Genomic DNA, 13,431 nt, shown 5'->3' on the forward strand with positions numbered 1-13,431 from the left:
AGAGTGGAAAAGTGTAGCCAATATGTTGTACAGTATAGAGTTTCCTTAAAAACTAAAAACAGAGTTACCATATGATCGAGCAATCCCTCTCCTGTGGAACTGGATTATTGTCCACACTGGTTTATTGCTCATAGTGGATTATTTTTCACTTCCTGTCTCTAATAGAACTACCACAGGGATCACACCCCTTTGCCTTACGGTGTTGCAGGGGCTTTCCCAGTGGCTCAGATGGTAGAGAATCTGCCTGCAATGCAGGAGACCCAGGTTTCATTCCTGGGTCTGGAAAACCCCCTGGAAGAGGAAATGGCAACCCACTCCAGTATTCTTGCCCAGAGAATCCCATGGACAGAGGAGTCTGGGTTATATAACCTATGGGTTATAGTCCATGGGGTCACAGAGAACAGACATAACTGAGTGACTAACACTTTCACTTTTCTTTTGGCTCCCCTTTGAAACAGAGTGTACTTCTCCATTCTACTGCTGTCACCTTGCTTTTGGCCAATGAAGTTGGGTGCAACTCATGTCCAATCTGAAGCTTTAAATGTGCTTGCTCAGCTTCATTTGCTTGCTTGGGCTTCTGCCATATGGTGGAAAAGAATGTCCCCAGAGAAACTGCTGAGGCCAGGATGAAAAGACACATGGAACAGACCTGACCCTGACTCACAGCCTGAAACAGAACCATCTCAGCTGTCCCCCAGCCCCACGAGTGAGAAAAATAAGTGTTGTAGGTCACTGAGATTTTAAGGTCATTTCTTATGTAGTTTTACTGCAGTAGTGGCTAACTAATGTAATACGTAAATACCTTGGATAGCTAGGTGATCCCTGAGAGAAGGTAAAAATTGCGTGTATACTCTCAGGGTGTGGAAGATTTGAAAACAGACACATTTCAGAGTTTTCAGGAGATACAAGGTAACTTGAAATTTATGCAGTTTGCAAAAATATTTCCTATTCTATGAAAAATTGTAGGTATTTCTCCTATAAGCAATGAACTTTCAAGAAAGTATAATAAAGGAGAGAGTGAGGAAGAAAAAGTATGGAACATTCTCCATGTTACAAGATATTGGATTGACAGTCACTAGAAGTCTGTCTGTTCTGTGATCCGCTGGATCATAGAAAGAGCAAGAGAATTCCAGAAAAACATCTACTTCTGCTTCATTGACTATGCTAAAGCCTTTAACTAGGTGGATCACAACAAACTGTGAAAATTCTTAAAGAGATGGGAATACCAGACCACCTGACCTGCCTTTTGAGAAACCTGTATGCAGGTCAAGAAAAAACAGAACCAGACGTGGAGCAACAGATTGGTTCCAGATTGAGAAAGGAGTACGTCAAGGCTATATATTGTCAACCTGTTTATTTAACTTACATGCAGAGTACATCATGAGAAATGACGGGCTGGATGAAGCACAAGCTGCAATCAAGATTGCCAGGAGAAATATCAATAACTTCAGATATGCAGAAGACATCACCCTTATAGCAGAAAGCAAAGAGGAACTAAAGAGCCTCTTGATGAAAGTGAAAGAGGAGAGTGAAAAAGCTGGCTTAAAACTCAACATTCAGAAAACTAAGATCATGGCATCCAGTCCTAACACTTCACTGGAAATAGATGGGGAAACAATGGAAACAGCGACAGACTTTATTTTCTTGGGCTCCAAAATCACTGCAGATGGTAACTGCAGCCGTGAAATTAAAAGACACTTGCTCCTTGGAAGAAAAGCTATGATAAACCTAGACAGTGTATTAAACGCAGAGGCATTTCTTTGCCGAAAATGGTTCATATAGTCAAAGCTATGGTTTTCCCAGTAGTCATGTATGGTTGTGACAGTTGAACCATAAAGAAGGCTGAGCTCCAAGGAATTGATGTTTTTGAACTGTGGTGTTGGAGAAGACTCTTGAGAGTCCCTTGGACAGCAAGAATATCCAACCAGTCCATCCTAAAGGAAATCAGTCCTGAATATTCACTGGAAAGACTGATGCTGAAGCTGAAGCTCCAATACTTTGGCCACCTAATGTGAAGGGCCAACTCACTAGAAAAGATCCTGATGCTGGGAAAGATTGAAGGCAGGAGGAGAAGGAGATGACAGAGGATGAGGTGGTTGAATGGCATCACTAACTCAATGGATGTGAGTTTGCGCAAGCTCCAGGAGATGATGACGGTCAGGGAAGCCTGGAGTGCTGCAGTTCATGCGGTCACAAAGAGTCGGACACAACTGAGCGACTGAACAACAACAAAGAAATCTGGTAATGAAACTGCAAAATAAGGATTGAGCAGTAGTGGGTGGGCGAACCCTTCCATGAAAATAGGAACATTCAAATATTTGCTTGTGTGTATCAGGACTATTATAAATTCTGTTATCAGAAACTGCATTGTTACAGCAATTTTTATATAAACAGACAACCAACATACCTAGGAAAGTCTACATTACTGGAAAAGGGGGTTTCTGAGCTGCTATGTTATGTGTGTGGAAGGAAAAAAAGGGTTGGAGTCAGACTACCTGAGTTTCCCCAGAGGCATCATTTATGCTGTGGTCTACAAGAATGGTGCTTCTTGGAGTTGTGCAGTGCAAAACCAATGCAGCAGATCCCGTACAAATCTGAAGGCAATATTATGTAACCATATGTCTATGTAACCAACTACAAATGGGGTTACATAGATAGTATTCATTTTTCTAAAAGACTATTAAGTGAAGAAGTATAGACACCACTAGCTGGAAATTTTATTTACTTATATGGGATGATGGGGCTTCCCCAGTGGCTCAGCAGTAAAGAATCTGCCTACAATGCAGGAGATGCAAGAGACACAGGTTTAATCCCTGGATTGGGAATATTCCCTGCAAGAGGCCATGACAACTCATTCCAGTATTCTCACCTGGAGGGTCACATGGACAGAGGAGCCTGATGGGCTATAGTCCATCGGGTCGCAAAGAGTGGACACAACTGAAGCAACTGAGCCTGCATGGGATGCTACTCTTCATGATTCCTCCCAATTATTACTTCAAAGAATCAGAAGCTGGAGGAATACTTTTCTGGGGAATGAATTTTGGAGTGCCTTTGAAAGACTTTTGAGAAAAGCTGGAGACATTTGATCATGTTTGGAGTGATCGAACAGGGAAATTTTGTGTGTGAGTGTGTGTGTGTGTGTGCCTTTAGTGTCTTGATTCAAGTGCTCATGCAAAGCAAATATTGTAGACACCCAGTTCTTGGGACTCCTGCTCCATCCACAAAGAAGTTCGTCGGTAGCTTAGGGTGTGTGCTAAATGAAATTGGAATGCAAGCTGTAGACAGCATGGATGAACTGACTTCATTATCCAGATTTTTCTCTTCCTTTGATTTTTTTTTTTTTATCATTTTTGGCTTTTCAAGCTCATAAAATGTCAAGCTCTTGGCCCACGTCGAAGTCAATCTCAAGATCAACAGTGCTGACTTTGATCTTCAATTTACACATTTGGATGTTTTTCCTATCTCAGTCAAAACCCTTGCTTGCCAAATGCCATCAAACAGAAGTTTGTCATTTTTCCTTTATAACTGTTTTTTTCCCCATTTTAAAAAGGATTGTCAAAAACTGATAATATTATTTTGTAAGAAACAAAACTTATTTTTAGCAAACTTCAATCTAACCAGTGTTATTTTTAGGTTACCTCCTTTTGGCAGGTCTGAAAGTGAAGTTGCTCAGTCATGTCTGACTCCTCACAACTCCATGGACTGTAGCCTACCAGGCTACTCCATCCATGGGATTTTCCAGGCAAGAGTACTGGAGTGGGTTGCCATTTCCTTCTCCAGGGGATCTTCCCAACCCAGGAATCGAACTGGGGTCTCCTGCATTGCAGGCAGATTCTTTACCAACTGAGCTATGAGGGAAGCCTTTTGGCAGCTCTAAGCTTACTTAAATGATGCTTTCTTTGCTTAAAATATTTTGGAAACATACCTCCTTTGGGGAGTGTCTTTATAGATAAAACTGTCTAAATTTTTGTCTATAATCTATTTACTTATGTAAATCCCTGGCTTATTTTGGTGGAACACTTATAAAGTGTGTGTGCATGTATGCCCAGTTACTGTCCAGCTCTTTGTGACCCCATGGAGCCTGCCAGGATCCTCTGTCCGTGGGATTTTCCAGGCAAGAATGCTGGAGTGGATTGTCATTTCCTCTGCCAGGGGATCTTCCCAGCCCAGAGATCGAACCTGTGTCTCCTGCATTGGCGGACTGATTCTTTACCAATGAGCCACCTGGGAAGCCCTTTTAGGGTCTTGAAAAAGTAGGTTAACTAGTTCTCTCATTGTTTAATTCTCTGTGACCTGCTGTTAGTTTAATTATGTGTAAGATAAGGTTAATAATTTTTCCATACTCTCTCTGATTATATGGTGATTATCAAATGGAATGATTAAGCTTAGTAAATATCAATGCAGCACTTATTGATCATGACTGGGAAATGCTTCTGCTAGGATTCTTTGTTTTGCTTTGTCTGGCTCCATTCTTTCTCCCTGCTTTGTATTTGTGCTAACTGTACAGCTTTCTCCGCTGAGCCCTCACTTTGCAGACAGACTGATCAACCACAGGAAAAGGCCTCCAGTATGAACAGAAACTGTGGAGAAAGATTGACAGTGAGCACTAGGGTACATATGGGAGCTGACTAGCTGATAGAGCTTTAACTGTGCGCTGCCTTCCTGCTATAAATGCCTTAAGTTGGTAAGAGACGTTTAATTGGCTGAACACTGTAAATGTAAATTGCCAAAGTTAAATTGCAGCAAAGCAGGGAAGCCAAGGGTATACAAAATGCCTTGCAATCTTTTGTAATTTAGCCTGTCACTAAGTAAGAAATTAAATACCTAGTTTCTAGCCCAGTAGCTTCGCAGTTATTTTCTTTCCAGCCAGATGGAAACTCCAGTGGCTTAAATCATCATGAAAGCAAAGTATGAGGTGATAGCCTGAAACCCACATAAGTCATTTTTGAATTTTCTTTTGCCAGTTTTGTTTCTAATATAATTTATCATTGTGGGTTTTTTTTTTTTTCCTAGGTTACTCAGTCATCTGTTGTGGGCTAAACATGATCCCTCCAAAGATATATCCACATTGGAACCTTGTTAAGAAAGAGTCTTTGCAGTTGTAATTAAGAATCACAAGATAAGATCATTCTGTTTTGTCTGGATGGGTTCTGAAGCTAATGGTAAGTGTCCTTTTAAAAGTCCCCAGGAGGGAATTTCCTGGCAGTCCAGTGGTTAAGACTCCAGGCTTCTAATGCAGGGGATGTGGGTTCAATCCCTGGTCAAAGAACTGAAGTCTCACATGCTATGTGGCATGCTCAAGAAAAAAAAAAAAGATGGAGGCAATGTCCAATATTAAATAAAATAGAGTAAAATAAAACAAAATAAAATAAAACAGAATAAGATAAAAGAGAGAAGAAGAGAGCCATATGAGGATGACGGCATTGATTAGAGCTACAAGCCAAAGATGCCTGGGTCCACCGGAAGCTGGAAGAGACAAAGAGAGATACTTCCCTTGAGCCTTCAGAGGGAGCATGGCCTTGCTAGCACTTTAATTTTAGACATCTGGCCTCTAGAACTATGAGAAAGTACATTTCTGTTGTTTTAAGTAATCAAGATTATGGTAATTTGTTGTGGCAGCCCCCTAGAAAACTAACAGAGTGACTGAAGCCAGAGGCAGTCTGCGTTGTGTTGGCTGTGTTTGAAGCATACAGTCCTGAAAGTCAGAGCACAAACACATGCACTGTATTTGTCAGGTTGGGTTGCCGCAAAAAAACACCACAGGCTGAGCAGCTGTAACAGAAATGCACTTGTCATAGTTCTGGAAGCTAAGATGTCCAAGAATATGGTACTGGCAAGGTAGGTTTTGGGGCTTCCTTGGTGGCTCAAATGATAGAGTCTGTCCGCAATGTGGAGTCCTGGGTTTGATCCCTGGGTCAGGAAGATCCCCTGGAGAAGGGAATGGCTACCCACTCCAGTATTCTTACCTGGAGAATCCCATAGATAGAGGAACCTCACGGGTTCCATGAGGTTGCAAAGAGTCAGATACTATTGAGCAACTAACACACACACACATATATAGGTGTGTATGTATGTTTGTGTATGTATATATATGTATATATAATGTACAGTAAGTCTAACTGTAAGTGACTAACATTTTCACTTTCACTTCAAAGTAGGTTTCATTGTGAAGCTTCCCTTTGTTGTGAGTAGCCACCACCTTGGCTGTGTGCTCACATGATCTCTTGTTCGTGTGCGCATGGTGGACACTGGGAGGAAGAGAGATCAAGGTCTCTGGTGTCTCTCTTTATTAATACAAGGGAATTAATCCCATCACGAGGGCTCCACCCTCATGGTCTTATCTAACCCTAACTATCTCCCAAAGGCTCCATCTCTGAATACCATCACACTGGGGCTTGGACTTCAAAATATGACTTTGATAAGTGGGGGCACCTTCAGTCCATAACACAGACAACCATCTTCTGAGAAGAGCACAAGTTGCATTCTGGCTTTAGAGTCTATAACAATGTCAGCAGCTAAGCAGCACTTGTTTGCTTTGAGATAAGGTTGGACCTTAGAGTCTGATAAGCTAGATGACTAGACTACAAGACAAGCCAGGAGAAGCAATGGGACCTGTGGTGCTGACATGAGAGGTTCCATCTATGACAAGTGAAAGGTCCTGTGGGACTGGGCAATGACTGGTTAGTTTTCAAGTAAACCCAAAGGGAGAAGAAAGGATTTAGAACAAGGTATCTAGTGAGGTTCTGTATTAGTTAAGGGAGAAGAAAGGATTTAGAACAAGGTATCTAGTGAGGTTCTGTATTAGTTCCCTAGGGCTGTCATAACAAAATGCCACAAGCTGGGTGGCTTAAAAATAATAGGAATTCCTCATCTAATAATAAAGAAGGCTGCTGCTGCTGCTGCTGCTGCTAAGTCACTTCAGTCATGTCCGACTCTGTGTGACCCCAGAGACGGAAGCCCACCAGTCTCCCCCGTCCCTGGGATTCTCCAGGTAAGAACACTGGAGTGGGTTGCCATTTCCTTCTCTAGAAAACCCAATTTGAGACACGATGGAAGACCAGGAAAGAACAAAGTCAGCCTCAGGAAAGTCTGCAGTAGCTAGTAGGGCCCTGGATTCTAGTATGGGATTTAAGGGAAATACTCCAATCACTGGACAAATTACTAGTACCGGCACTTGGAAGCTGAGATCAAACAGAGGCAAGGAGGGAGAGCAAAGAAAAATCAGGTCTGGGAACAAAGTAAGACCCCTGGTATAAGACTGTTGAAGATTTGAGTTGATTTATTTCAACAATGCTGCAGGTAGATCTCCAGGGAACTGGACTGAAACAAGTAAAAACAGCTACAAGTAACAAGAAATCAAAGGTCACCTCCTGTGAACCATGTGGCAAGTGGTATAGTTTTGTTTTGACCTTTACAGCCACATTTCTAAGCAAAGGTGGTGAGGACTCTCCCTAGCATCCCAGTCAAACACAAAGCACAGAAATTAATGGCAAAATGAGCAATATGTGCCATGTCTTGTGGCCTCTCCAATCCCAAGCTCTAAAGTCTGGATCTTCAAAATGTTTTCAACGTGAGACACAGGAAATGAGGAACTGAATCTAATCCCTGGATCTCAAACCGCCTTAAGAAAAGATGCATGTTTTCATCAGAAGGATAATCAATCTTCCCAGCATATTCAAAATCAGATGTAAAGTTAAAAAAGGAATTTGTGTCTCTTTTGCTGTCTCGTATACTGGGGGTGGGAGGAGACGGGGACGATAGAGAATGAGATGGCTGGATGGCATCACCGATTCGATGGACATGAGTTTGAGTGAACTCCGGGAGCTGGTGATAGACAGGGAGGCCTGGCGTGCTGTGATTCATGCGGTCGCAAAGAGTCAGACATGACTGAGTGACTGAACTGAACTGAACTGATACAGGGTTATCGGGAGAGGGCGAGGATGGGATGATTTGGGAGAATGGCATTGAAACACATGTATTATCATATGTGAAACGAATGGCCAGTCCAGATTCGACGCATGATATAGGATGCTCGGGGCTGGTGCACTGGGATGACCCAGAGGGATGATATGGGGAGAGTGTGGGAGGGGGGTTCAAGATGGGGAACACATGTACACCCGTGGTGGATTCATGTCAAGGTATGGCAAAACCAATACAATATTGTAAAGTAATTAGCCTCCAATTAAAATAAATTTTTTTAAAAAAGGAATTTGTTCAGAAAATGCAAATTAGCAACTAGTAGAACTTCATGTTGGCCTTCCTAGGTGGCTCAGTGGTAAAGAATCTGCTTGCAATGCAGGAGACCCAGGTTCCATCCCTGAGTCGGAAAGATCCCCTGGAGAAGGAAATGGCAACCTGGCTCCAGTATTCTTACCTGGGAAATCCCATGGATAGAGGAACCTGGTGGGCTACATTTCCACAAGATCGCAAAGAGTGGCACATGACTTAGCAACTGAGCACACACACATGTAGCTTATGTATGACTTACAGTTGTACTGGTAATACATGTAAACCCAGACATTAGTTTCAATTTGCAGGATGTTTATAAATGATGTAATTTCTCAATATGAGCATGATCTTTCAAGGTCAGTGTCAAAGTGAATACATTTGACAAAGTGTATTTTGTCACTTTGAGTGAATATGAATATGAATACAAAGTGAATAAGCATTAAAATAAATGGAACAAATAACTGTACAGATACTGACTTTAGCTAGTCTAATTGATTCAGCCATCTCTATATGCTCTTGAACTCAATAGACGTGAATCTGAGCAAACCCCAGGAGACAGTAGAGGACAGAGGAGCTGGGTGTGCTGCAGTTCATGGAGTCACAGAGTTGGACATGACTTAATGACTGAACTACACAACAACAAATGCTCTTGAGATCCCATTAGAGCAAGAAACATTTTTCATTCTTCAGTTCAGTTCAGTTCAGTCACTCAGTCGTGTCCGACTCTTTGTGACCCCATGAATCACAGCATGCCAGGCCTCCCTGTCCATCACCAACTCCTGGAGTTCACTCAAACTCACATCCATCGAGTCGGTGATGCCATCCAGCCATCTCATTCTCTGTTGTCCCCTTCTCCTCCCGCCCCCAATCCCTCCCAGCATCAGAGTCTTTTCCAGTGAGTCAACTCTTCGCATGAGGTGGCCAAAGTATTGAAGTTTCAGCTTTAGCATCAGTCCTTCCAATGAACACCCAGGACTGATCTCCTTTTGAATGGACTGGTTGGATCTCCTTGCAGTCCAAGGGACTCTCAAGAGTCTTCTCCAACACCAGTCTCCATTAATGATCAAGTTCTGGAAAATTTGAGGGCTGCTACGTGAAAGGTTTGACATGTACCCTGAAATCAAGTGTGGATGCACAATGGGTCTTTGAAAGCAGATGAGGATGGTTGAGGAACAAGATGGCGGAGGAATAGGACGGCGAGACCACTCTCTCCTCCACAAATTCATCAAAAGAACATTTGAACGCGAGTAAAGTCCACAAAACAACTTCTGAATGCTGGCAGAGGACGTCAGGCACCCAGAAAAGCAGCCCATTGTCTTCGAAAGGAGGTAGGAAAAAACATAAAAGATAAAAAGCGAGACAAAAGAAGTAAGGACGGAGATCCGTCCTGGGAAGGGAGGCTTTAAAAAGAGGGAAGTTTCCAAACACCAGGAAACATTCTCACTGGCGAATCTGTGGCGAGCCTTGGAAGCTCAGAGGGCCACATAACCCTTTTTTTTTTAAGATTTTTTTAAAACCCACAGATTACCTGCCAAACGGTAACTCCCAGCGGAGAAGCAGCGCAGACGCCTGCATACGCCATTAGCAGCGGGGGCTGGGCAGGGAGGAGCCGGCTGAACTGCTCAGAGAGAGGACTGGGCTTGAATGCCGCAAGAACAATTTGAGAGAACTGGGGAGAACAAAGCAGACTGTGGGATAGCTTCCCCACGAAAAGGCGGAAAGCTCTAACCTATGACTCGGCCAGCCCCGCTCACAGAATAAAGGACTGAGCAGAGAGAGCCGGCTGCGGTCGGCCCATCCCCCATACCCCACCGAGACAGGCAGGGAGCGCAGCCAGAGCCGGAGCGGGCAACTGCGGCCCCAGAAAGGCATCTGATACAAACTGCAGACAGGCTTGTTGCTAATCAGGACTTCTTGGGCTCGGGCCGGTCGATATCCCCCTGAGAAGGTGCGCTGGTTGTACACCCAGAAAACTGAGTGGCAGGGACTGGGGAGGCGATAAGTCGCAGAGACCGCGCTCGCCAAACACCTGGTCCCCTGAGCTGCTCGGACTGGGGAAGGCACAAAACGCAGGCCCAACCAAGTCTGCGCCTTTGTGGAGTACCTGAGAACCTGAACTTGAGCCGCTCAGACCTGGGAAGTGCATACAACCCGGCGCCGGCCTCGGACAGTTCCCGGCAGAGCAACCTAGAGCCTGTGCAGTATAGACTGGGACAGCATACGTGCTGTGAGCGGGGGCAAACCCAGTGTGGCCGAGATGCTGCGAGTGCTCCCCACAGACGCCAGAGATATTCGACTGCAGCGTTCCTCCCTTCCCAGAACAGGACTGAACAACTGAGCCTTAAAAAGTGTCCACCCACCCCCTAGTATCAGGGCGGAAATTAGACACTGAAGAGACCAGCAGACAGAAGCTAAAACAGAGGGAACCACCTTGGAAATGACAGATAGAGACGTCTAGAGACTACTCCAAGAATAAGACCAAAAACCAGAGGCAAGAGGCTTAAGCCCGAATCCTGAGAACACCAGAGAAGTCCTGACTCCAGGGAACATTAATCGATAGGAGCTCATCAAACATCTCCATACCTACGCTAAACCCAAGGGTCAACAAGTTCCAGAGCAAGACATACCACGCAATCCAAACCCACTGACATCTCATAACTCATTACTGGACACTTCATTGCACTCCAGAGAGAAGAAATCCAGCTCCACCCACCAGAACACCGACACAGGCTTCCATAACCAGGGAACCTTGACAAGTCACCTGTCCAACCCCACACACAGCAAGGAAACTACATAATAAAGAGAACTCCACAAATGGCCAGAAGAGGGAAAGGCCACCCCAAGCAAAGCATTATAAGCAAGATGAAGAAGCAGAGAAATACCCAGCAAGTAAAGGAACAAGATAAATGCCCACCAACACAAACAAAAGAGGAAGATATAGGGAATCTACATGAAAAAGAATTTCGAATTTTGGTGGTGAAAATGATTCAAAATCTTGAAAGCAAAATGGAGTTACAGATAAATAACCTGGAGAAAAGGATTGAGAAGATGGAAGAAAGGTTTAATAAGGACTTAGAGGAAATAAAAAAGAGTCAATATACAATGAATAATACAATAGATGAGATCAGAAACACTCTGGAGGGAACAAACAGTAGAATAACAGAGGCAGAAGACAGGATAAGCGAGCTAGAAGATAGAATTGTAGAAATAAATGAAACAGAGAGGAAAAAAGAAAAACAAATTAAAAGAAATGAGAACAATATTAGAGACCTCTGGGACAATGTTAAACGCTCCAACATTCGAATCATAGGAATCCCAGAAGAAGAAGACAAAAAGAAAGACCATGAAAGAATACTTGAGGAGATAATAGTTGAAAACTTCCCTAAAATAGGGAAAGAAATAATCACCCAAGTCCAAGAAACCCAGAGAGTCCCCAACAGGATAAACCCAAGGCGAAATACTCCTAGACACATATTAATCAAATTAACAAAGATCAAGCACAAAGAACAAATATTAAAAGCAGTAAGGGAAAAGCAGCAAATAACACACAAGGGATTCCCATAAGGATAACAGCTGATCTTTCAACAGAAACTCTTCAGGCCAGGAGGGAATGGCAAGACATACTTAAAGTGATGAAAGAAAATAACCTACAGCCCAGACTACTGTACCCAGCAAGGATCTCATTCAAATATGAAGGAGAAATCAAAAGCTTTACAGACAAGCAAAAGCTGAGAGAATTCAGCATTACCAAACCAGCTCTCCAACAAATGCTAAAGGATCTTTTCTAGACAGGAAACACAGAAAGGGTGTATAAACTCGAACCCAAAGCAATAAAGAAAATGGCTACGGGATCGTACTTATCAATAATTACCTTAAACGTAAATGGGTTGAATGCCCCAACCAAAAGACAAAGGCTGGCTGAATGGGTACAAAAACAAGACCCCCATATATGTTGTCTGCAAGAGACCCACCTCAAAATGAGGGACACATACAGACTGAAAGTGAAGGGCTGGAAAAAGATATTCCATGCAAATAGAGACCAAAAGAAAGCAGGAGTAGCAATACTCATATCAGATAAAATAGACTTTAAAACAAAGGCTGTGAAAAGAGACAAAGAAGGAAACTACATAATGATCAAAGGATCAATCCAAGATGAAGATATAACAATTATAAATATTTATGCATCCAACATAGGAGCACCGCAATATGTAAGACAATTACTAACAAGTATGAAAGGGGAAATTAACAATAATGCAATAATAGTGGGAGATTTTAATACCCCACTTACATCTATGGATAGATCAACTAAACAGAAAATTAACAAGGAAACACAATCTTTAAATGATACAATAGACCAGTTAGACCTAATTGATATCTATAGGACATTTCACCCCAAAACAATGAATTTCACCTTTTCCTCAAGTGCACATGGAACCTTTTCCAGGATAGATCACATCCTGGGCCATAAATCTAGCCTTGGTAAATTCAAAAAAGTTGAAATCATTCCATGCATCTTTTCTGACCACAATGCAGTAAAATTAGATCTCAATTATGGGAGAAAAACTATTAAACATGCCAACATATGGAGGCTGAACAACACGCTGCTGAACAACGAACAAATCATAGAAGAAATCAAAAGAGAAATCAAAATATGCATAGAAATGAATGAAAATGAAAACACAACAACCCAAAACCTCTGGGACACTGTAAAAGCAGTGCTAAGGGGGAAGTTCATAGCAATACAGGCACACCTCAAGAAACAAGAAAAAAGTCAACTAAATAACCTAACTCTACATCTAAAGCAACTAGAAAAGGAAGAAATGAAGAACCCCAGGGTCAGTAGAAGGAAAGAAATTGTAAAAATTAGGGCAGAGGTAAATGCAAAGGAAACAAAAGAGACTATAGCAAAAATCAACAAAGCCAAAAGCTGGTTCTTTGAGAAGGTAAATAAAATTGACAAAGCACTAGCCAGACTTATCAAGAAACAAAGGGAGAAGAACCAAATCAATAAAATTAGAAATGAAAATGGAGAGATCACAACTGACAACACAGAAATACAAAGGATTATTAGAGAATACTATCAGGAATTATATGGCAATAAAATGAATAACCTGGAAGAAATGGACAAATTTCTAGAAAAATACAACTTTCCAAAACTGAACCAGGAAGAAATAGAAAATCTGAACAGACCCATCACAAGCA

At 42.5% G+C, this 13,431-nt stretch overlaps 1 protein-coding gene across 2 annotated transcripts in view; it reads right to left on the reverse strand.

The window, feature by feature from the left end:
• PTPRO (protein tyrosine phosphatase receptor type O) overlaps positions 1 to 13,431 on the reverse strand; it is a 299,435-nt gene that overhangs the window by 28,317 nt on the left and 257,687 nt on the right. The window lies entirely within an intron of this gene.

Source organism: Moschus berezovskii, chromosome 6 (genome assembly GCF_049115385.1).
Source record: "Moschus berezovskii isolate FMDL1 chromosome 6, NW_MosBer_1.0, whole genome shotgun sequence".
NCBI classification, from domain to species: domain Eukaryota; kingdom Metazoa; phylum Chordata; class Mammalia; order Artiodactyla; family Moschidae; genus Moschus; species Moschus berezovskii.